Source organism: Mustela nivalis (genome assembly GCF_964662115.1).
Source record: "Mustela nivalis genome assembly, chromosome: 9".
In the NCBI taxonomy this organism is placed as follows: domain Eukaryota; kingdom Metazoa; phylum Chordata; class Mammalia; order Carnivora; family Mustelidae; genus Mustela; species Mustela nivalis.
In genome coordinates, this window is record NC_139028.1 from 77204737 (window position 1) to 77226921 (window position 22185).

The 22185-nt window shown below is 36.5% G+C and overlaps 1 protein-coding gene across 23 annotated transcripts in view; it reads right to left on the reverse strand.

Annotated features, from left to right (window-relative positions):
* The window catches only part of SOX6 (SRY-box transcription factor 6), a 686491-nt gene that overhangs the window by 203080 nt on the left and 461226 nt on the right, over positions 1–22185 (reverse strand). The window lies entirely within an intron of this gene.

Sequence of the window (22185 nt, forward strand, 5' to 3'; positions counted from 1 at the left end):
AGATCCCCCAACAGACTGGAAGTTCTCCTCTTCTCCCAAGTTAAACAATGTTGTTTTAACAAACTTCAATATAGTCCCATTTTTCCTCTATGCAGGAAACAGAGAAGCTGAGGATAACATCTGTCTCCTTAGCTTCCTCTGCTCAAGGTGAAACCAACAGGTCTATAAATGCATTGGTGTTTCCAGTGCTAATAGACATGTATACCTGCACTTACAGAATACCATCACTGAACTGAATCTTTTTATAAATCATTAATGATATTCAAGCTGGATGATTATAAAAATTCAGTGACATCTAAATAAACTTTTCAAAAAAGCAAGCCAGAGAGCAATATTTTTAAGTGGAAATTTTAGGCATTCATATGAGACTGTCACTCTCTTTTCCTTAATTTGAGGAGCACATATATATATTTTGAATAGATATGAGTGGCATAATGAATGCAGTTGGAATGAAATATAGTAGCAAAACAAGTCTCAAATTCCTCCCTCAATGGAGAATTTATATATCTATACATAGAGATAAATATAGATAGATAGATCTAGATACAGATATATATCTAGATAAATATACATACATACATATAGATAGATAGATATTAGTCTCTTGTGAGTCAAATTAAGGAGAGATCAATTTACACCATACAATAGCTTATACTCTCTAAAAGTGTAGGCCACTTTGTTCCAATATGCATGGGCATGTGTGTGTGCATACAGGTTATCATTTTTCTGTTTTATACCCATTGTATTTATTTGTATATAGTGGTTTAAACCAAGGTATTTAAAACCTGTGGTACTGAATTTTTGTTTTAATTAACAGCAAATATTTATGCCTCTGTAATAAAAATAACATTGAATCTCAATCACATTGATCGATCAACCTGTGAACACAAGTTTTTTCAACTCAAAAATTACTAGTTTAATTGAATATATAACTTTGCTTTGGCAAAACAGAACAAAACCAAAAAAAAAAAAAAAAAAAAACCAAAACCCCACAAAACCCTATAGACAGTCCTTAACTTATAATGGTTCAACTTAGAGTTTTTTGATTTTATGATGGTGCAAAAGTGATACGGATCCGGTGCAACAGGGAACAATAGTCTCTCCAGCTGCTGGGCAGAGGCAGAGACCATCAGCTCCCACTCAGCCACACAATCATGGGGGCAAACAACCAATGCACTTCAATCGTACTGCACCCATATGACCATTCTGTTTTTCACTTGGGGATGTTATTCATTAAATTACATAAGACAGTCAATACATAATTATAAAATAGTCTTGATGTTAGACAATTTTGCCCAAGTGTAGGATAACATAAGTGTTCTGAGCACACCGAAGGCAGGCTAGGCTGTGCTCCGTTCAGCAGATTATTTCGGACTTAACGATATTTTCAACTGAAGATGAACGTCACTCCATCATAAGTCGAGGAAGACCTGTACAACTGCCAGAGCTGTTGAACATGTAGACAAATTATGGGGCACGGTCAGGCTACCTAAATACTATCCGATTATGTTCAAGGCAAATGACCATATAGAATGCTCTATGAGGTAACTTAACTCAATGTAAAAAGTCTTATCTTAAATGGTGTTTTGAGTTTTGATAAACTCAACTTGGAAGAGGAGCTCAGATCCAGAGGATGTGACCAGGCCAGCAGAGGTCATCAGTAGCTGCCTAACTGTCGTCTGCTTCACATCCTTCAGGCTATCTCAAAATCTCTAAAAAGCATTGCCAGGAAAGTCTCTCCCACACAAAAACAGAGGTAGTTTCATAAACTGCAAAGAAGGAACCAGCAAAAAAGCTTCTGTACACAGCTTCTCTACAAGTAACGTGCCTGCTTTTATCCAATATCGCACACAGTGCGCGCCCGACACTTTTCTGCTGTAAACTGTATCTATTCTCCAACTCCAAAGACAGTGCAGCAGGTTTGTTTTTTTTTTTTCCATGGGGTCGTCTTTATCCCCAAACCACATCTGTCTTGAGTTTCTCTCAGATTAGTCAGGTGGATCAGTGCTCCCCAGGGCCTGCTCCAGCTGAAGTATTTTAATTTGACTAAACACCTGATTTATTTTATCTCTCCGATGAGAAAGGCAGTTTGTCTTAATAGAGCCTGTCAGCCCACAGCCCCATTCACAGCAATTTACAGGCAGCCAGGGACGCTGGAAGAGAAGAGTGCCGTGATTCTGTATTTTATCCTCCTCCAGAAAGCACCTAAAAGCAGCTATTCACTGCTACTGCATGTGGCATTTTAGAACTGAATTAGCTTTTTATTCAAGTAACTACACTTGTTGTGAATAGCTTATCTGTAAAATTGCTACATTCACTACTGATTTTATTAACCTTTGGCTCTATCACAAAATGGTCTTCAGTTAGGAAAGACCTTTAAAATTGACACATTTTTTTCTTAGGGGCCTTTATTCCCGTGACTTCAGATTTACTGAGTTTGATCCATTGAATTCTTTACCAGTTGTACTTAAAATTTTGAGTCTCAATAGGAAGTCAATAGTGCGTAAATAAGGAAACACTTTTCAAAATGTAAATACGGCAGCAATTTCCCTCATCAAAAGTTTTCAAATGCCATCTTTCACTATAACGTTTCAAAATCAGCCCTCTAGCCCTTTTTGGTCAAAATTTGAAGAATTTGGGGGGAAAATGAACTAAAATAGGCTCTTTTTATTAACTTTACAAACTATAACTACCTGTCTGGAGGCCCCAAACCAACAAAGAAACCTCAAAATTGAGGAGAATTTAGGTATAATAAAAAGATTAACTAGGATAAATCCCTTCTTGATATAGAATGAAAAACTAAAAATAAAAGCCAAGTTTAAAATTTAGTCTTTTTTTTTTTTTTAAACCTCAGTTCACAGAAGTTAGCACCATAATCTGCTAGTTAATTTCTCCCACAGTTACAGTCCATAGTGCTAGAAATGAGACTGGGCATCGGGAGGTCACTAAAGATTTCACATCTGGAAAAGGCAGGCACCTTGCAGTGCACTTTACTAAGTAGAGATGGGCCCCACCTCTTTTACAATATTCTCATGCCTAGGACTTTTGCAATGTAAAAATTTCACACAGGTCACTCTCTTTATGGCTGGCCCCTGAGAGTGGATCACGGCTACTAGGGACAACTAAATTTTCCTAATGAAAAAAACCAGAAACAAGCATAGCAGTGGAAAGACAGAGAGACTGAGAAAGAGAAGGAAGGTAGAGGCTCCCTCGCAGAGATGGCCAAATTAAATTCTGTGAATTTCTCCACACAGCTTTTATCTCTTCATTCTTATGAAATGAAGGGCACTGGTGGTAAAACACAATGTTTCTCAAGCCAAATAAAACTAGTATCAACAAACTGTTGTCTCTAGAATTGTTTCCACGGAACTTAAAATACGACTTCCACCTGACCATGTTCTGTCACTGGATTGCACATTCCTGTAATAAGCTTAATGGGACTTAACAATGAAATGACAAAAAGCCTGGTTAACTGACAGTGTTTGTGTTTGGAACGATGGGGAGGGCTGGCAGTGACGCTGGAGTGGAGTTCTGATGGAGATACACTTTTCCACATCAATCCTGGAAAGATTAAAGCACTTAACAGTAATTTCAAAGCAGCATCAACCAAAGAACTCAGTCAACAATCCAGAAAGATTTTAAATTAAGTTGAAAAGCCGAGCTCTTAAGAGCGAATTCCCTGGTTAGTTCTAATTTTTTTTTTTTTTAATGGACATTGTTTGAGAAGAAAGCCCAGATACAATGCTAGTCATAAAGGAAAGCTGCATTTGATCTTGTCTGCCCACAGGTAACCCGGTTCAAGTGCTGTGCTCCCGCAGCCTCCTCACACATCAGATGGGCTGTGATGTCTGCACTTCACAAGCACAGTCCACCGGTTAGCACTGGCCTTTTTTGATAGAGCCTTCTTTTAAATGTCACAAAATAGGGCAGTAAAAAGTCAACAAAAAATAAATAGGGTGAGCTGGAGAAACTAACAATCTATCAGAAGGTCCCCTGATAAAAGTTACTTTGTGGCGACTGCCTGAGAAAGGAAACCCTGTCCCAGTGTACCAGCAGCTAATTTGAGTTCTGAATCCAACAGCAGTTTTAAAAGCTTTCTACTCTAAAGGGCCCCAGTGCATCATAAAGATAAAGGATTTCAGTACAAAACCACCACAAAGACCTCTATTATCTTATCAGTCTTTGGTTACAACAGCTGAACCAATATGACTAAATTCTGAATGACTTTTTTCAAAACAGCAAAATACTGGAATTTCTTTGTTTTCTCATCAGTCAGCTATTGTCATTGCTCCCATATGCTACTGTCCATTCCTTAGTAAATAAAAAGTTTAATAAAAGCAGCAATTGTGCTCTTAGGAATCACTTAGGGACCACTACACAAGAAATGTGGCTCATGGACTGAGGTACAGGCTGTTTTTGCTTGTTTCTGGGTTGTTGTTTTTGTTGCTGTTGTTGTTGTTTTTCCACCAAATATATGAGAATTTCCTTCCTAAAATGCAAACAACTCTCATTTAAAAAGTTATTAAAATCTATTGTGTACAAACAAGACAAGAATACCCAGGAACTCCCTATATTAAGATCAAACTCCCTGTCTATTCCATGCACACTCACCTCTCCCTCAGCTTCCTCTCTCTCTAGCTGCAAAAGGAAGTCTATTCCTGGATCAACTGAGGTCTATTCATGTTGCAGATCCCAAAAGAGCAAGAACAATCCATGGAATTCTGCCATCTAGGCTCCTAACCTCACAGCTGGGCCTTCAGCCCATTGTGCTTTATTGGCCCATCTTTTTGGGATCCGGAAATGAAGGTATCCTGAAACATCCCTCCTTCAGTATAAGACAGGCTGCCTTTACATTACTGCTCTCTATGGATGATAATCAGTCAATGGCTACATCTCCACAATTCTTACAGAAAAAGAGTAATTTCTGGCCTTTCAGAAACATTGAGTTCTTTGGTCTTTGAGGGGGGAAAAATTCAGAAGATTGTTTCAATAACTGCTGTATAGGATTGGTTCTTTATCGAGAAACTCCACTAGAATTAGAAACTAGGAAAGGAAAGATTAAGAAGAACAGGTCTTCTTTAACAAAATATTGTCTTAAATAAAAATTTATGTGTTATATTTTTTAATATTTATCTTAAATGTTGCATTATTACTTCCATGTCGCAGATGAAAAACAAAGCTTTCGGAAATTAAAGAACGTTGACCAAGCGAGAGCATTGGATTGGACATGCATTCAGGTCTTCTGATTCCTAATCCAAGGAAATCTGGAAGTGAATGAAGAAGTATCTTCCCTCATCTCAGAGTTAGAATACATAGCAGGAAATTTCTAAAAGTTAGGAGGAATGCTCTAAGGGACCTAGAATTTTAATGCCACATAAGGCTTAGAAATCCACAATTGCTCAGTAAGACTTTGTTTACAAAAATAATTTTAAAAGCAAGGCTAGGCAATTAGACAACCAAAGAGGTACGTAAACTGAACTTTGACAACTTATAGATGTATAAATAGATCTTGACTTAAGTGATATGCCTGGAATTACTCAAGAAATTAGCACCCAGCCTGGCAGTTAAGATCCTCTGCTCTGTTTTATTTCCCAAACCCTCTCTCCTCAATAAGCATATGGCCTCGCGGTTCCAGCCCAAGTACAAAGATTATGCAGACCATGGTATTCCCAAACATTCCAGATACAAAATTTACAACACCAACGAAAGGCTGAGAAATACGCTCAGGTATCTGGACACAAGAAGTGTGCTGCTGCCGTAAGGTGCGGTGTGGCCACAGACTGAGATAGTGAGGGGCTAGCCAAGAGGAAGTCACCTGGAGAAGTCGAGGAAGTGTTCCTAGCAAGGACTGAGGAATCTGCTTGATACAACTAAGGCTTAGGACAGTTGCCTGTAGAAGCACACCATATGCTTGCCCACTTCTAGGGTGCATTTACAACTTGCCTAGTGTAGATCAAGGGAACCCCTGCCTTAGCACAATATGCCTCATTGTTTAATAATAATTGCTTAAACTTACATAGAATTGCTTTGTGTTAGGAAGAGCTTTAGATATATATATCAACTCACTGAGTCCTCACGACAATCCTATGCAGTAGGTCATATTGTTATCTCCATGTTAAAGATGAAGGAACTAAAGCATAAAAAAGGTCAAGCAATTTGTCCAAGTTCTAAGCTCTTAAATCATATATCTAAGATTCAAAAATCGGGCAGTTGGGCCAAAGACTCTGTCCTCTTAACCGTATGATAAATGGAGAATAGTACTCTTAAATAATCTACCTTCTCAAAACAACTTCACCCAGAAAAAGTAGCTGAAATTCTTTTTTAGTTTTGTTGCTGTTGTTTTTCTTTGGTTTTTTTTTGTTTGTTTTGTTTTGTTTTGTTTTAAATACAATGTTCCTGAGGTCCTTACTAAAATGAAAGAATTTACCTAGGGAAGGATCTAGGATACCTTTTGTTCTTTAAGATAGCTCAAACCACTAACACAAAGCTCTTCTGACCTTTCACCATAAAACACAAATATCTCCCATTATCTGTAGTTGCTTTCCATTACTAATCCAATCTCTCACTCTCTTAGTCTCTTTCTCTTTTATCCATCTAATTGTATTTCCTTCAAATTCTAAACTCCTGGTGTTCAGATCTCCCCATCTGGATTCCTGTTTAAAACTCCACCAGACCTAGTATGTGGACCTGAACTCTCAAATATTGTAGTGTTAGATTTCCCCCAACATATTTGTTCTCTGGTTTTTAGTGGCCCTTTTGGCTCCTCCTTAAATCCCGACCTCAGCTCTGCCCTTAATTAACTTGATCAGCAATCTTGAGAGCCCAGTCCAGACCACCTTCTTCCCCACTGTTGTCTGTAGGTATCAGAACATCCCAGTGGACCTGGCTGCTACTGGGAAGGTTTGCTAAAAACTTTACATTAAAACGACCTGAAACAACAACAAAAGAAGATTGTTTATTTGTATTTTTACATAATCACTGAGAGTTCACAGATACCCAAATTACAGTACTAAGTATCTGATCAGATAACTCGCCAGAATTATAGAATCCACGCATTTACAAACTCAGAGGGTGAATTTGTAGAAGGGAAAATGGAAATGGAAATTTCATACTGTTTCTGAAATCGTGGTTTCTTTGATTGTTCTTTCATAGCTGAATACAGCTGGATGAGTAGCAAATCCTCTTCATTCTCAATTTTGACATTAACATTGATTTCTGGTACAATAGGTGCTATCATCATCTCACTATAAAAATACATTATGTTCAAAAAGCTTTTTTGAAGGTTATCTAATGTTTCCCATGTAAAAGCCATAATATTCAGGGCACAAAAATTAAGGAATACCAAAGAAAGGAAGAAAGACAATTAAAACCTCGGTTCAGAAATGATCAAGCTTGTCTCACCACAGGATGATCTTTAACATGCTAATGTAAACGTGAACAAAATAGTTCTAAATATTTTAAGCCCTTTTCTTTTAAAAATTAACTTAAAAGTCAGTGTATGTTTGTTCAGCCAGTTTAGTCACAAACAGGATGTCCTATTCTCATACTGGGACATTCTCTTACAAATGCACAGAAAAGCCTGGTTCAAGGTTTTAAAAGAGGATCACTTCAAACAATAACTGCAGGTTACAAATGGAATTTTAAAATAAGTTTATAAAAATCACTTTCTTATGTAACTTTGAAACATTTATGGCCTTACAATTGTCATATGAATAAAAAATAAGGATTTCTACTTTTTTAACTTGAAGGCAAAAGCTAGCCATTTGATGCAGAGGCAAGAAGGTAAAAATATCTTAATATTTGAACCTCATGAGGAATAGAATACCACAGTTGATGGGATAGTCCTGATAAATTACCTCAGCAGTGCTGGACAGCACCTTTTGAAGAGACAAATGTCTGAAAAGGCATCAAGATGATCGCAATCATTGCATTTAAGGGCGATACTTAAAAAGAACTTTGGTTGTAAAAAACATTATAATATCAGTAGTCCCAGAGGAACTGCAGAGGTAACAGGCTCTTCAAACACACAGATCGCAAGCACATCTTCCCTACTGGACTCTGTTTGGCTCCCCAACCAGGTTTAAAACCTCTGCTGTGAATTAGGTAAGAATCTTAGTGTTACTCCTAATTCTCTATGGAAAAGGGATGGGGAGGAAGAGGAAATGAGACGCCATGATGGGTACTTCCTACCTGACTGCTGCTGAAGGGCAGGCTGTGTGTCATATACATCTCTGTGACAAAGCACAGATCTTAACTATGGTACCTACCACTTATTTTGCTCAGTAAAGTTGAAGTGAACGCATAACCAACTCTATCTAAATTGTTAGTTCCCAGAACAGTTAGAGATAGGAATTGCTCTTTTTAACAAACCAGATAGAATTGCTCTAGACTTCAGCAATATTTCAGCCTTATCTGAGTTGCTTCCAGTTAGTTACTACTGTTAACTGCCTGAAATTAATAACCATCTTCATTGCTATGTAAGCAGTAGAAAATCAAAGCCAATTCAAAGAGGTAAATAATAAAATTTGGAAAACTAAAGAAATGTAGATTCAGATTCTACAAACATTTTTTTGAGCACTATGATGGTTCAAATACTTCCTATGCACTAGGGTTAGTACTTAGCATTTTTACCCATTTCAACAAACTTGGGGAAATAAGGCAAATAAGGTTAAAATATGTCTAAGATAACAGAGTTTGTAGCCAATAGAACCGTGATTCTAAGCTAGAAGACCTGATCTCCAAGCCCAAGCTCTTTCCAGTAAACCATAAACATTTCTAGGGAAAAAAGAAAGAAAGAAAGAAAAGACAACTAGTTTAAGACAATGACTTCATACAGTCTTCATGAAGTCCTTCTGCAATTTTTTTTACAAGTTAAATACTGTGTTGGCAGATACAATGGTATTAAAAGGAAAACTACATTTAGGACAATTACAGTGCAACATTATCTAAAATCTTGTAAATAATAAATAAAATCTGATGACTAAGAGGATTGAATCTATGTAGATATACTTGAAAATTCTCTACTCAGGGGGTGCCTGGGGCCTCAGCTGGTTAAGCATCCAGCCCAGGTCATGATCTCAGGCTTAGGACATGAAGCCCCAGCTCGGGCTGTGCTCAGCGGGGAGTCTAAGATTCTCTCTCCCTCTCCCTTGCCCCCCCCCATATAAATAAATCTTTTAAAAATATATTTTAAAAATAATAAAATAAGTAATTCTTTAAAAGAAAAGAAAATGAGTAGGGACTTATTTCTGAGTAGGGACTCAGAAGCTGTTACACCTACAAATTAAATTCCAAGTCGTGTGAAAAACAATTTCAACACTTCTCTGAATACCAACTATAACTTAGAAGGTAGAATCAACTGAAAGACTACATGAATTATATAAGCAATTATATAATATATAATTATATAAGCAATTATACAGGAAATAGTTCAGAGGGACTTACATTATTATATTAACCCTTTCTAACACCATCTTCTTTCAATAGAATTGAATTATAAGCCAAGACACTGTAATCAGAGATTACAGAACCTATAATCAGGTTCTAATTCTTAATTGTCAAAAGAAAGAACTGCTGGGGACACCTGGGTGGCTCAGTGGGTTAGGCCTCTGCCTTCGACTTTGGTCATGATCTCAGGGTCCTGGAATTGAGCCCCGCATCAGGCTCTCTGCTCAGCAGGGAGCCTGCCTCCCCCTTCTCTCTCTGCCTGCCTCTCTGCCTACTTGTGATCTTTCTCTCTGTCAAATAAATAAATAAAATCTTAAAAAAAAAAAAAAACAAGGAACGAACTGCCAAAAGAGTTACATACAATTGATTAGCCAACTCATTCAGCTGTCCTTATGTCACCAAAGCTTTTTTAGAGGAATTTTTTTAAAAAGCATACTTTTTAATGGATAAAATCTATTCTTTGGTTGAATTTCAAAATTCAGTGGGAAGAATGACCCTGACTATATCCTTATAGACTATTCTTTGGTTGAATTTCAAAATTCAGTGGGAAGAATGACCCTGACTATATCCCTATAGACTGATCCAAATCAGTGTCTTGCAATACTTTAAAGTCTATGCCCCCTACCCAGCTTTCTCACGTTTTATTTTATATACCTACACTAGCCAAGAAGATTTTGTTCAGCTGATTCACTATCTATAGTTTAAGAAAATAATAGGTATACTAATAAGCTTTAACAAACTACAAGCAACCTCAATTGAGATTTCTGTTCTACTTGCCCCCCACAATTATAATTAAGTAAATGGGTATTTGCAGCTTGTTTCTCCTACAAGTTGCAGCTTGTTTCTCCTACAAGTTTAAAACAAAGTTGAAAATTTTTAACTGTTCATTGACTTTATAAAAACAGCACTTTCTTACCTGATACATCTTACTGACACATCTATAGCATATCTCTAATCTCTTTAAAAAATGTTGATAGGGGGCGCCTGGGTGGCTCAGTGGGTTGGGCCGCTGCCTTCGGCTTGGGTCATGATCTCGGGGTCCTGGGATCGAGTTCCGCATCAGGCTCTCTGCTCAGCAGGAGCCTGCTTCCTCCTCTCTCTCTCTCTGCCTGCCTCTCTGCCTACTCGTGATCTCTCTCTGTCAAATGAATAAATAAAATCTTTAAAAAAAAAATGTTGATAGGTTCCTTTCTGTGTAAATATTTATTTTTTGCTCCGAACCAATTTTTTCTTTTTAAAGTTTTATTCAAATTCCAGTTAGCTAACATACAGTGTAATATTGGTTTCAAGTGTGCAATATAGTATATATTTCATACAACACGTGCTGCTAATTATAAATGCACTCCTTAATCCCCATCACATATTTTTTAAAATTTTTAAATTTAAAAATCAATTTAGTTAACATGTAATGTATTATTAGTTTCAGGGTAGAATTTAGTGATTCATCAGTTGTATATAACACACAGGGCTCATTTCCATCAAGTGTCCTCCTTCATGCCATGACCCAATTACCCCAACCCCGCACCTACCTCCCATCTGGTAACCCACAGTTTGTTTCCTATAATTAAGAGTCTCTTTTCCTCCCTCTCTCTTTTTATCTTATTTTATTTTCCTTCTCTTCCCCTATGATCATCTGTTGTTTTTTTTTTTTTCTTAAATTCCACAGATAAGTGAAATCATGGCATTTATCTTTCTCTGACTTACTTCACTTAGCATAATGCCCTCTAGTTCCATCTATGTTGTTGCAAATGGCAAGTTTTCATTCTTTTTGATGTCTAAGTCATACCACATCTTCTTAGGCATTCATCAGTCAATGAATAACACTTGGGCTGTTTCCCTAATTTGGCTACTGTAGATAATGCTGCTATAAACATTGGGGTGCATTTGTCCTTTTGAATTAGTATTTTTGTATTCTTTGGGTAAATACCTAGTAGTGCAATTGCTAGATCATAGGGTAGCTCTATTTTTAACTTTTTAAAAAAGATTCTTACTTATCAGAGAGAGAGAGAGCGCGCATGCACAAACAGGGGAAGAGGCAGAGAGAGAGGGAAGCAGGCTCCCTGCTGAGCAAGGAGCCTGATGTGGGACTATCCCAGGACACCAGGATCATGACCTGAGCCGAAGGCAGCTGCTTAACCAACTGAGCTACCCAGGTGTCCCTATTTTTAACTTTAAAATATATATATATTTTATTTATTTGTTTGACAGACAGAGGTCACAGGTAGGCAGAGAGGCAAGCAGAGAGGTGGGGCGGGGGGGGCAGGCTCCCCGCTGAGCAGAGAGCCTGATGCAGAATTCGATCCCAGGACTCTGAGATCATGACCTAAGCCAAATGCAGAGGCTTTAACCCACTGAGCCACCCAGGCGCCCCTATTCTTAACTTTTTGAGGAACCTCCATATTGTTTACCAAAGTGGCTGCACCAGCTTGCATTCCCACCAACAGTGCAAGAGAGCTCCACATCCTCACCAACACATGTTGTTTCTTGTGTTGTTGAGGTGTGTGGTGATATCTCATTGTCTTTCTGTATATTTACTGTACTGTGATTTCAGTGGTACTCTATTACTATGCACATATTTTATTTTTGTTATGTTCAGTAATAAAGACAATTTACCTGATCACTTTTTTGGCAACAATAGCTGACAAAATCTTTTGAGTTACTTGATAATATTTTTCTTTTAATTTGTTTACTATTAGCTATTTCACCAGCTTCTAAAACAGACACATGGTAAGGCTTCAACAAATACTGGTGGAAAGGAATTCTATTACATGAATTAATTCATATAATTCATCATTCAAAGGAGGACATTTTTTAAATGAATGGAGACACTGTGAATGAGTACATCAAGAACACAGGTGTAAACCAGGCAATCCCAGGTAAGCTCAAACACAGTCATAACTTATGGTCACCTAATGTTAGTTTCTAAATATTGTTATGTAATTAGAACCCTAGAGTTGATAAACTTCATATTTTCCATATTTAATGGAATTTTATGTTGTTGGTAAGCCTGAAATATGGATTATGCAATTCTATAGAATAATTAGGCTCAGTTCATCACTTTTGAACACATGCAGAAATTCAATATAAACAAATACAGATATAATGGACCCTTCATTGAGTAAACATAACAACGTAATCTAAGTTTCATAATGCTTGTACAAATGCTCCTTATTTGTCGAGTATTTTGAAGAGAAATTTTTAATATAACATTCATAGAAATAGTCAATCAATTTTCCATGAAATGTAATTCCCAGTTAAGAAGCTACAAGGTCGGGCGCCTGGGTGGCTCTGTGGGTTAAGCCGCTGCCTTCGGCTCAGGTCATGATCTCAGGGTCCTGGGATTGAGTCCCGCATTGGGCTTTCTGCTCAGCAGGGAGCCTGCTTCCCTCTCTCTCCCTCTGCCTGCCTCTCTGCCTACTTGTAATCTTTAAAAAAAAAAAAAAAAAAAGCTACAAGGTCATGCTAATTTTTCTTATTTTGGAAGAAACAAACTTACAATTTTGCTTAGTAATTAACTAAACAACACAAAAATATCCATCTAAAAATAGAGGAGAATATTAAAATGTCTAAATCTTATAGCATTGTATCATCATAAACTTTAATTTTGATATTAAGCATATGTTCTTCTTTCATATGATAAATATCCAAATGCACAAATCAATGAAAAACTTATATTTGTTTCTGAAGATTCTAATGCCTTTGGTTATAACTAATGAAGAAATAATGAAAATTATTTTAAAGCAAAATTAATGAAAAGTTCTGTATAGCATAAAGACAGTAAAATAAAACTTTCCCACTTAATTTTAAGTTGAAAATTCAGTCAAATTTTTGAAAATCTCTACCAGACTTATATTCAGTAAAAGCCACAGAGTCAAGGGCTTTGAGTAAATTTTATGGGAAAAGAATTTTCTACAGAATTTTCTACAGAACTGTAGAATTCCAGTTCTACAAAACAGTATTTAAAATCTACATGCTAACAATTATTCCAGAGAGTTTATAGTTAAGTTTCTAGGAAATCAACAGCAACATTGTTTACCAAATTTCTTCCTAATATAGAAAAATAAGTAATTCCCAATTATCTATTAATAGGAATATGAAAAGAAACCACCCATACCTCCAAAACTGAGCTACATTTGAGTCCTAAACTATATTTCCAAACTTACACACAGGCAGTTCTAACCAGACATTACCAAGCATAGTGGAATTGAAAGGTTCTAAAGAAAATACAATTCTTACCCTGATTCCATAAATAAATGGATTTTATATAGTTAGTTATAAAGACCATCAGTAATTTAAAAACTGAAGGATCTAGGGTTGCCTGGGTGGATCAGTCTGTTGATTTTGGCTCAGGTCATGATCCCAGGGTCCTGGGATTGAGCCCCACATTAGGCTCTGCACTCAGCAAGGAGTCTCTTTATCCCTCTTGCTCTGCTCCTCCTCCTCCTCTCTCTCTCAATCTCTAAAATAAAAAATAAAATCTTAAAAAAAAAATACTGAAGGATCTAAACCAAGTAAAGATTAAAAAGGCACTGGGAAAAGAAACAAACACCAAAACATAAGAAAATCTACTAAATGTGATTTGTGGAAAAGGATTGTGCCATTCCTGGAGTTTTTCAGGCACTGCTCTATAAGAATACCTGAGTTAAGTTGTAACACTGTTAGTCCACAGTTGTAAAAGTTAAATCAGAGGCAGAAGAGATATATTTTTTAAAGAAAAAAAGTCTAAAATACAAAAGTGAACATCAATTAAGAAATTTCAAAACTCTGTAGATCCAAAGGCAATGCCACTATACAATGCCAATATAACTAAATGGATTTTTGGTCTGAATTTGGAACCAAATTCAGTTCAATAATAAATGTTATAAAAATTTAGTTTCCCAACATCTTTTTTTACACAAAGAGTGGATTTGCCTACTCAGACTGGGGAGGCAGGAGGCGAGGAGCAAAAGTGACTGAAGCATTTATCGGTCTTTTGTGTGCCAAAGAGATGAAGGAAACAGACAAGACTCTTCCAAGAAGATTCACAAGTTAAGTTTGGGGCCAATATATTCTAGGCAATAAAATATATTTTAGATTCAGGGAAAACACTTCCAAGTTTTAATTATCTTTGCAACAAGCCAAAGACAAGTGAGGTCCCCGATTATCAGACATCGTTACATTTAAATGTAATTCTTAAATCCATTCATGAGCAAAATGTAAACAGGTGAAGTAGCTGCTGTTTGGAATTATCTGTGCAACTGAGAGCACAGGTGATCAAGAGTTGACTACGCACACTCGTTTGTTCCCTCCACTTGTTCAAATGAACTGAATAATCAACAGCAGCTTCGACTACTTGGAAAGAGCTAATAAGAGTTTACCTTGGCAACCCAAGAAATATAAGGCAGAGTTCATCAACAGGGGTGAGGTGGTATAATTATTACTATCATTCATTTTATTATCATTATAAAATAAACACCATGGGAAAAATTCTACCAGGTTAGTAACTCTACCGAGATAAAAATATACAGTTAGGAATTATTCAGTATTCAGTAATGAGTATCTACTCATTTTAACCTTCTTTCTATTTTAGTTAGTAAAGTAATAGAAGTTTATCATAAAAATGGCCTTAGCCTAAAAACGTATTGTCAAAATGGATATATAAAATCAATAAGTATTTAGTTAATAAGGTGAATAGACATGAATGAAAGCATTGTTTCAGCTAATCTATACATGAAAATAAACTAGATATAATAAAAATCTAAATGACTAAAAAGGTACTAGAAAATGGCTTTCATATATGTTAGGTTTTTTTGAACCTCAAAACCACCTAGTATGGCAGCAATCATTGCTGTCCATCACCAATTTACAAACGTAGAAAAAGACAGAGAGGACATAAGATTTACTTAAAATCACACAGCCAGATCTTAAACCCAAACTTCAAACCTATTTACTTCTACTTCAAAACAACCAGTTATTCTAGACTGATATTCTGAGAATACATTTTCTTATCTTGATGTTTCACAGCTCTCATTAGCATTAAGGTAACATTGTGCTTATTTTCCCTAGACTGAAGTCCCAGGTTGACCCCATTAACTAGAAAACAGGAAAACTGGAAGAAGGGAGACGGTCTGGGGGGTAGGGAGGAGAGGAGTAAGTGTATATGTATATAGCTCCAAATTTATTTCCCAATTGGAACATAAGTAAACAGTTGTTACAAAGCTTACTGCCTATCTGAGCTCTTTAAGGGCAAAAAGGGAGCATTATGAAAGAAAGAAAACATGTCTCACATTTTTCCTGATCAAACCAGTTTGTTTCCCGTATTTTCCATCGCTGGTTTTAGCACCATTAATCTATAGCTGAAGGTGATTTGTCAAAAATTCATCTTATCTATTAAAAAATAACATGAAATGTCTTCTTAAAAGTATACCTATTTAAACAATCACAACTCAGAAAAGCAATGTTGTAAAGAATCAAAGCATTCAGCTTCCAAGTTTTACAAATCAGGAAGCTGAAAGCCAGAAAGGGAAAGTCATATGCATGATGTCAAAACGAGAATTCAAGTTAGGCCTAGAACACAGAAGTCCTGATGCTTAGCTCAGAACTCCTTCCACTGTAACACACCATCTCTTAAAAAATCGGGGGAAATAATCCACTTTAAATTGTTTTTGGAAGACAGTGGATTTCAGTAATCATTTTTCTCTGCATTTAAAAGGCAATATTTTTATTTAAATAAATTTTCACTTCCTCAAGTCTATCTAGGTTGTCTAACAATGAAATGCTAGTCAATGACATAAGCAACCAATAAGTAAATATCTTAAGAAGCACAACTTGTTCAAAGGTACTGACTTTGACTCTGGAACCTCAGCATGCATGTACTGGTTTAAAGATATTAATCAGAGTTCAAATGATACTTTTTCAGAAATAGCGTATCAGACTGTTTCATAGGTAAAACAGTTACATATGGATTTGGAAAGATTCCAGGGCCCAACATTGGTCAGATTTAACAATTGGAATATTATGGGCCATGAGAATCTTTGTACTTCATTGGCCAATGTATTTGAAAATCTGAGGGCCTGCAGGGTTCTCCAGATCCTAATTTCCTTTAAATAAGAGCAAGAATTATATAAAGAACTCTAGTCTTAAACTCCTCAGGAGACAGGGCATCATTTAAAAAAAAAAAAGTGATTTCATTTCTAACAAGATTTTCTTTATTTGAAATTACATTCTCAAGGATAAAATTCTATGTGTTAAGAGATTATTATATTAAAAGATATTCACTGAAACAGTACTGGTGATAGTGAAAAACTGAAAATAAATGGGGAGTCCAGTTATAGTGAAATGATGAAGTGAACAGGTCTATCTATACTCAGGTGCTAATTACACAGAGGTAAATTGGATTTTTAACTAATATTAGGAAAAGCCTTTTAAAAAATGAAAAAATGCCATGTGATAATGTTAAGTGAAATAAAAACAGTGTGACACTGTGAATAAATAAGCAGAACAAAAAGATCTGAAGGGGCCATCTAAACTGAATCTGTTTTTAACTGGCAAATCCAGCATGTTTTCCTCTAGTATGATTACATACTACAGACACGCTTTGAACAACACAGGTTAGGGGCACCAGTCCCCTGTGCAGTTGAAAATCCACACATACCTTTTTTGTTTAGTTTTTTATTTAAATTCCAGTTAGTTAACATACAGTGTAATATTTGTTTCAGGTGTACAATATAGTGACTCAACACTTAGGTACAATCCCCACGCTCATCACTACAAGCAACCTCCTTAATCCCCATCACCTATTTCATCCATTCCCCCTCCCAGCTCACGTCTGATAACCATCAGTTTGTTCTCTAGAGCTAAGAGTCTATTCCTCTGAGAGCCTCCCTCTTTTTCAAAAAAGTGATTTTAAAAAATCAGCAGCATTTTGGGTCTATAGGATAATAGAAATGCAGAAAGTTATAAAGATTAACAGATAAAACTCTCAAACTGAGATCAGATAAATCACATAAGCATGTATTTAGTCAGAGATCACTGTTTGCTAATACACAGAGAACGACAGAAGGAGAAAATAACAAAATTCAAAAATAGTATGATGCTCATATTGTAATTTGCAAGGTGTGTAAAATATTACACACCATCAAATATAAAAATGTTTGATTATGAAGTTGTATAGTGTAAAGTGACTGGAATATAAATCTGGATATGTGGGTTCTAGTTTTAGTTTTGCCATTTTGTGCAAGTACTTTTCTGGCCTTCCGTTTCCCTGCCTATAAAACGAGGATGTTGGATTAGATAAACTTTAAGGACACCTCTAGTTATAGGTTATAATCTAGAAATATTCCATGAATATAAACTCTCCCTGCAACTTTAATTTTTTATGAAAATCATTCAATCTTGCCTGTATCTGTAAAGATCATTAATTTCTTGGTAACATGAGAAAAAATCATTTATGTGACCAAGAACTATAAATGGAAACATACTGTATACATATACATGTGAAACAAGATTCAAAATGATGTAAGCATTGCTAAGAGAGTCAGTCAAAATAGAGTCAAAAGGACAATGAGGAAGTAGGACCTATGCATAGCTCCTGTTTCAACTGTCAGAACACCATGAACTTTTGACTTTCATCAATTGCAATTTGTCATTTGTAACTACCATGTCCTTGAGCACATCCTTCTAACTTAAACTGAAATAGAAATAATGTAATGCCTATTATCTAAATAACCAACTGCGTATTAGTCAATTTAAACTCTGCCAGCACCAATCATAATTCTTTCAAAACAAGTTATATAACCTCATGGTTTTTGCCTTTATAAACCTGCATTCTCCCCTCCTAACTCCAAGTACACTTTCGATTTTGGTGGATTCTCTGTCTCCTAGATTATAATCCCTAAGGCCCCAAATAAATTCTATGGTTACTTTACAACCTCTTCTTGATAGACAACATACATATATTCATTAGCTTAACATTATATATGGATATGCAACCCAGCATTAACTTTTCAGATGTAATTGTTTTTAGTTAATTTTGAGAGTAACTTCACCAAATTTAAAAACCATCTTCTTTTACAATGTGACATCATTAATGTTTAGTTTGGCCAGCAAACTCACTAATTCACAAAATGTATTTTTGTCTCTTTAAACTTACAAAAAAAAAAAACTGGAATAAAAGCAGAATACATTAAGCTTAATTTACATCATTCTGTAAATGAAGAAATATAACTTAATTTTTGACATCACAGCTTCATATGTAAGTTCACAGGCTTTATTTCTATATTTTAGGAATAATCAGATTTAGAAAGCAGTATGCGACATGTTTAAGACCATGGGCTCTGGAGCCAGATTGCCTAGTTTTAAATCTCAGCTCCACTACTTTCTAGTGCTGTAACTCTGACCTTTTGATCTATTTTATAAAATTAGAATAATAACAGGTTATTGTATAGATGAAGTGAACATAAGTTAATACATGTGAAGCACTTAGAACAGTGCTTTTACATGGTAAACATTCAATAAATATTTGCCAATATGGTCAGATAATGTCTGTCTTAAAAATCCATTGTAGAATCTATCCTGGGACACCTGGGTGGCACAGTCGGTTGGGTTTCCAGCTCTTGGTTTCGGTTCAGGGCATCATTATCAGGGGGGTGGGATGGTTCCATGCTCAGCACAGAGTCTGCTTCAAATTCTTTCTCCCTCTCCCTCTCCCTCTGCCCTTCCCGCTCATGCTCTTCCCCTCTAAAATAAATAAATAGATAAATAAATTTTTTAACAAAGTTTAGAATCTATCCTGACAGTGAATGAAATTACATGATAAAGAATTATGATATATTTTATTCCAAATGTTTCATAAAGTCCTAAAATCAGACACTTTCATTGACTACAAAATACCACTTTATTCCAACAGTCACAAGGATGAAGATGGAAGTTGGAAATCCAGGAATGATCCTATCACTCTCCTAGTTAAACTCTTCAGTGGTCCTCCACTAATAAATTTCAGACTAATTTAAATGGCTTACATACCCCTTCATGATCTTGTACTTGCTTGTTCATCTAACCTCATTTCCCACTTTTCCTGTTCAACTTCTAACACCTGCCCACCCTAACCACAAATGCACACACACATGCACACATTATTTTCACTAAAAATATGAGATTCTGCAGAAAAGTAATTTCACTCTCACATTTCCAGGCTATTCATATTGCCTGAAATATTCTTCCACCCATTTTTTTCTATTATAGTATTACTTTAAAAGTAAGAGCTGGGAACAAACCGATGTTTATCAATAGAGGACTGGATAAATTATTCTTTGTTGATCGGGGTATATTATGAGGACAGCTCTTAAGGTAAAGTGAAGAATTCATTCATTTAACAAATACTTACTGAGCATCTTCTATGCACTCTTCTAAATTTTGGAGATTAGTGAGCAAAATAGACAAAAATTTTACCACACAAAATGAGATAAATCTATATTAAGGGGACAAAAAGCAAGTTGCATAACATTTTTATTTTAAAAATTCCATTTATAAAATAGGCTAGCAGGGAAAGAGGAAAGAGAGAATTCTATTTTATTACTTTATATACTTCTGTATTCTATTGTATAATAATGTACAGTGATAAGTGATACTATGCAATTCTTAGAATTATTAAGAACAAAATATCTCAATGCTCACACTCACCATACACCCATGGAGGGGGTGTGGAAGGCCCCATTCCCCAGGTGTCTTGGCTGCAGTACAATGTGATTGTCTAAAGCCACAGGGAAAATGGCGGAAAATTTACCATCACCATTGCCAGAAAAAGCAATTTATGGCTTTGTTCTTTTCTTAAGCTCCCAATCTGGCTACATACTATATCTCATGGGGGCTTTTACTCCTGAATCTTGATTAAACTCCATAGGCTAAATCTATTAGCCTCAAAAATATTGGGTAGTTGCCATGGCTTATCTACCTCTTCATTACTACAGTAATTGGTTTTGTCCTATCATTTGAAATAAGCAGGATGAATACAACCACACTCATCTTCATTCATATAATCACAGATAACTATGCTAATAATCAGAAGAAATACCAAGAAGAGACCATCCAAGCTTTAAGAGATTGTCCCATTAGTGAAGTAAACCAAATGGTCTTTCTTGTGGTCAAAGAACTTTACACAAAAAATTGAATTCTGTATCGACTAATACCAACTATTTATTTTGTTTTTGACATAATACTTTTAACCATAATTATTATAACTATCTCTCTTACTAATATCTAACATTGAAAGATAAAAAAATTAAGTTGAATTTCTCTGATGTTGAGTTCCATTAACATCATTAAATGTTCTCAAATATTAGTTATTAATGGACAGACTAAATAAAATCATGTATTAAAAAAAGAATAAAGGAGGGACTGGATGGCTCAGTGGATTAAGCCTCTGCCTTTAGCTCAGGTCATGATCTCAGTGTCCTGGGATCAAGACCCACATCGGGCTCCTTAGTGAGGAGGGAGCCTGCTTCCCCCTCTCTGTCCGCCTGCCTCTCTACCTCCTTGTGATCTCTCTCTCTTTGTCGAATAAATAAATAAAATATTTATTAAAAAAGAATAAAATATCTCTCTCTCAAGGGCACATAATCATTTATAAGTTATTTCTTCTCAACATAAAAAAAAATTTCTACTAAAGATCATGTAAAGAAAGTTAAGGGAATAGAATTTGAGGTTAGAAGATATTTAAACAGGAAAGGGGAGGAGTCAAGATGGCGGAGAAGTAGCAGGCTGAGACTATTTCAGCTAGCCGGAGATCAGCTAGATAGCTTATCTAAAGATTGCAAACACCTGAAAATCCATCAGCAGATCAAAGAGAAGAACAGCAATTCTGGAAACAGAAAAACAACCACTTTCTGAAAGGTAGAGGTGAATCCAAAGCGACGGGAAGATAGACCCCAGGGGGAGGGGCCGGCTCCCGGCAAGCGGCGGAGCAACGGAGCACAAAATCAGGACTTTTAAAAGTCTGTTCCACTGAGGGACATAGCTCCAGAGGCTAAACCGGGGTGAAGCCCACGCGGGATCAGCGTGGCCTCAGGTCCCACAGGGTCACAGAAGGATTGGGGGTGTCTGAGTGTCGCAGAGCTTGCGGGTATTGGAACGGGAAAGCCGGCTACAGAGACAGAGCCGACAGTAAGCTCACAGCTTGGTGTTACCTTGAACCGGTCGCAGGCTCGGTGAGCTGGGAGCGTGGCCGTAGGTCAGGAAGACGGGAGTAACTGGGCGCTCTTCTCTGAGGGCGCACTGAGGATTGGGGCCCTGTGCTCTCGGCTCCTCCGGGCCGGAGACCAGGAGGCCGCCATTTGTATTCCCGTCCTCCGGAACTCTACGGGGGGAAAGCGCTCAGGGAACAAAAGCTCCTGAAAGCAAACCCGAGCGGATTACTCACCCCGGCCCCTGATAAGGGCGGTGCAATTCAGCCTGGGGCAAAGACACTTGAGAATCACTACAACAGGCCCCTAGCCCAGAAGATCAACAAGAAATCCAGCCTAGACCAAGTTCACCTACCAAGGAGTGCGGTTTCAATACCAAGGAGAGCAGCAGAATTCCAGAGGAGGAGAAAGCCAAGCATGGAACTCATGGCTTTTTCCCTGTCATTTTTTTAGTCTTGCAGTTAATTTAATTTTTTTCTTTTTCGTTTTTTGTTTTTTTTCTCGCCTTCTGGTAAAATTTTTTAACTTTTACCTTTTTTTTTTAATGTTTTTTAACTAGTTTATCCTATATATATATATA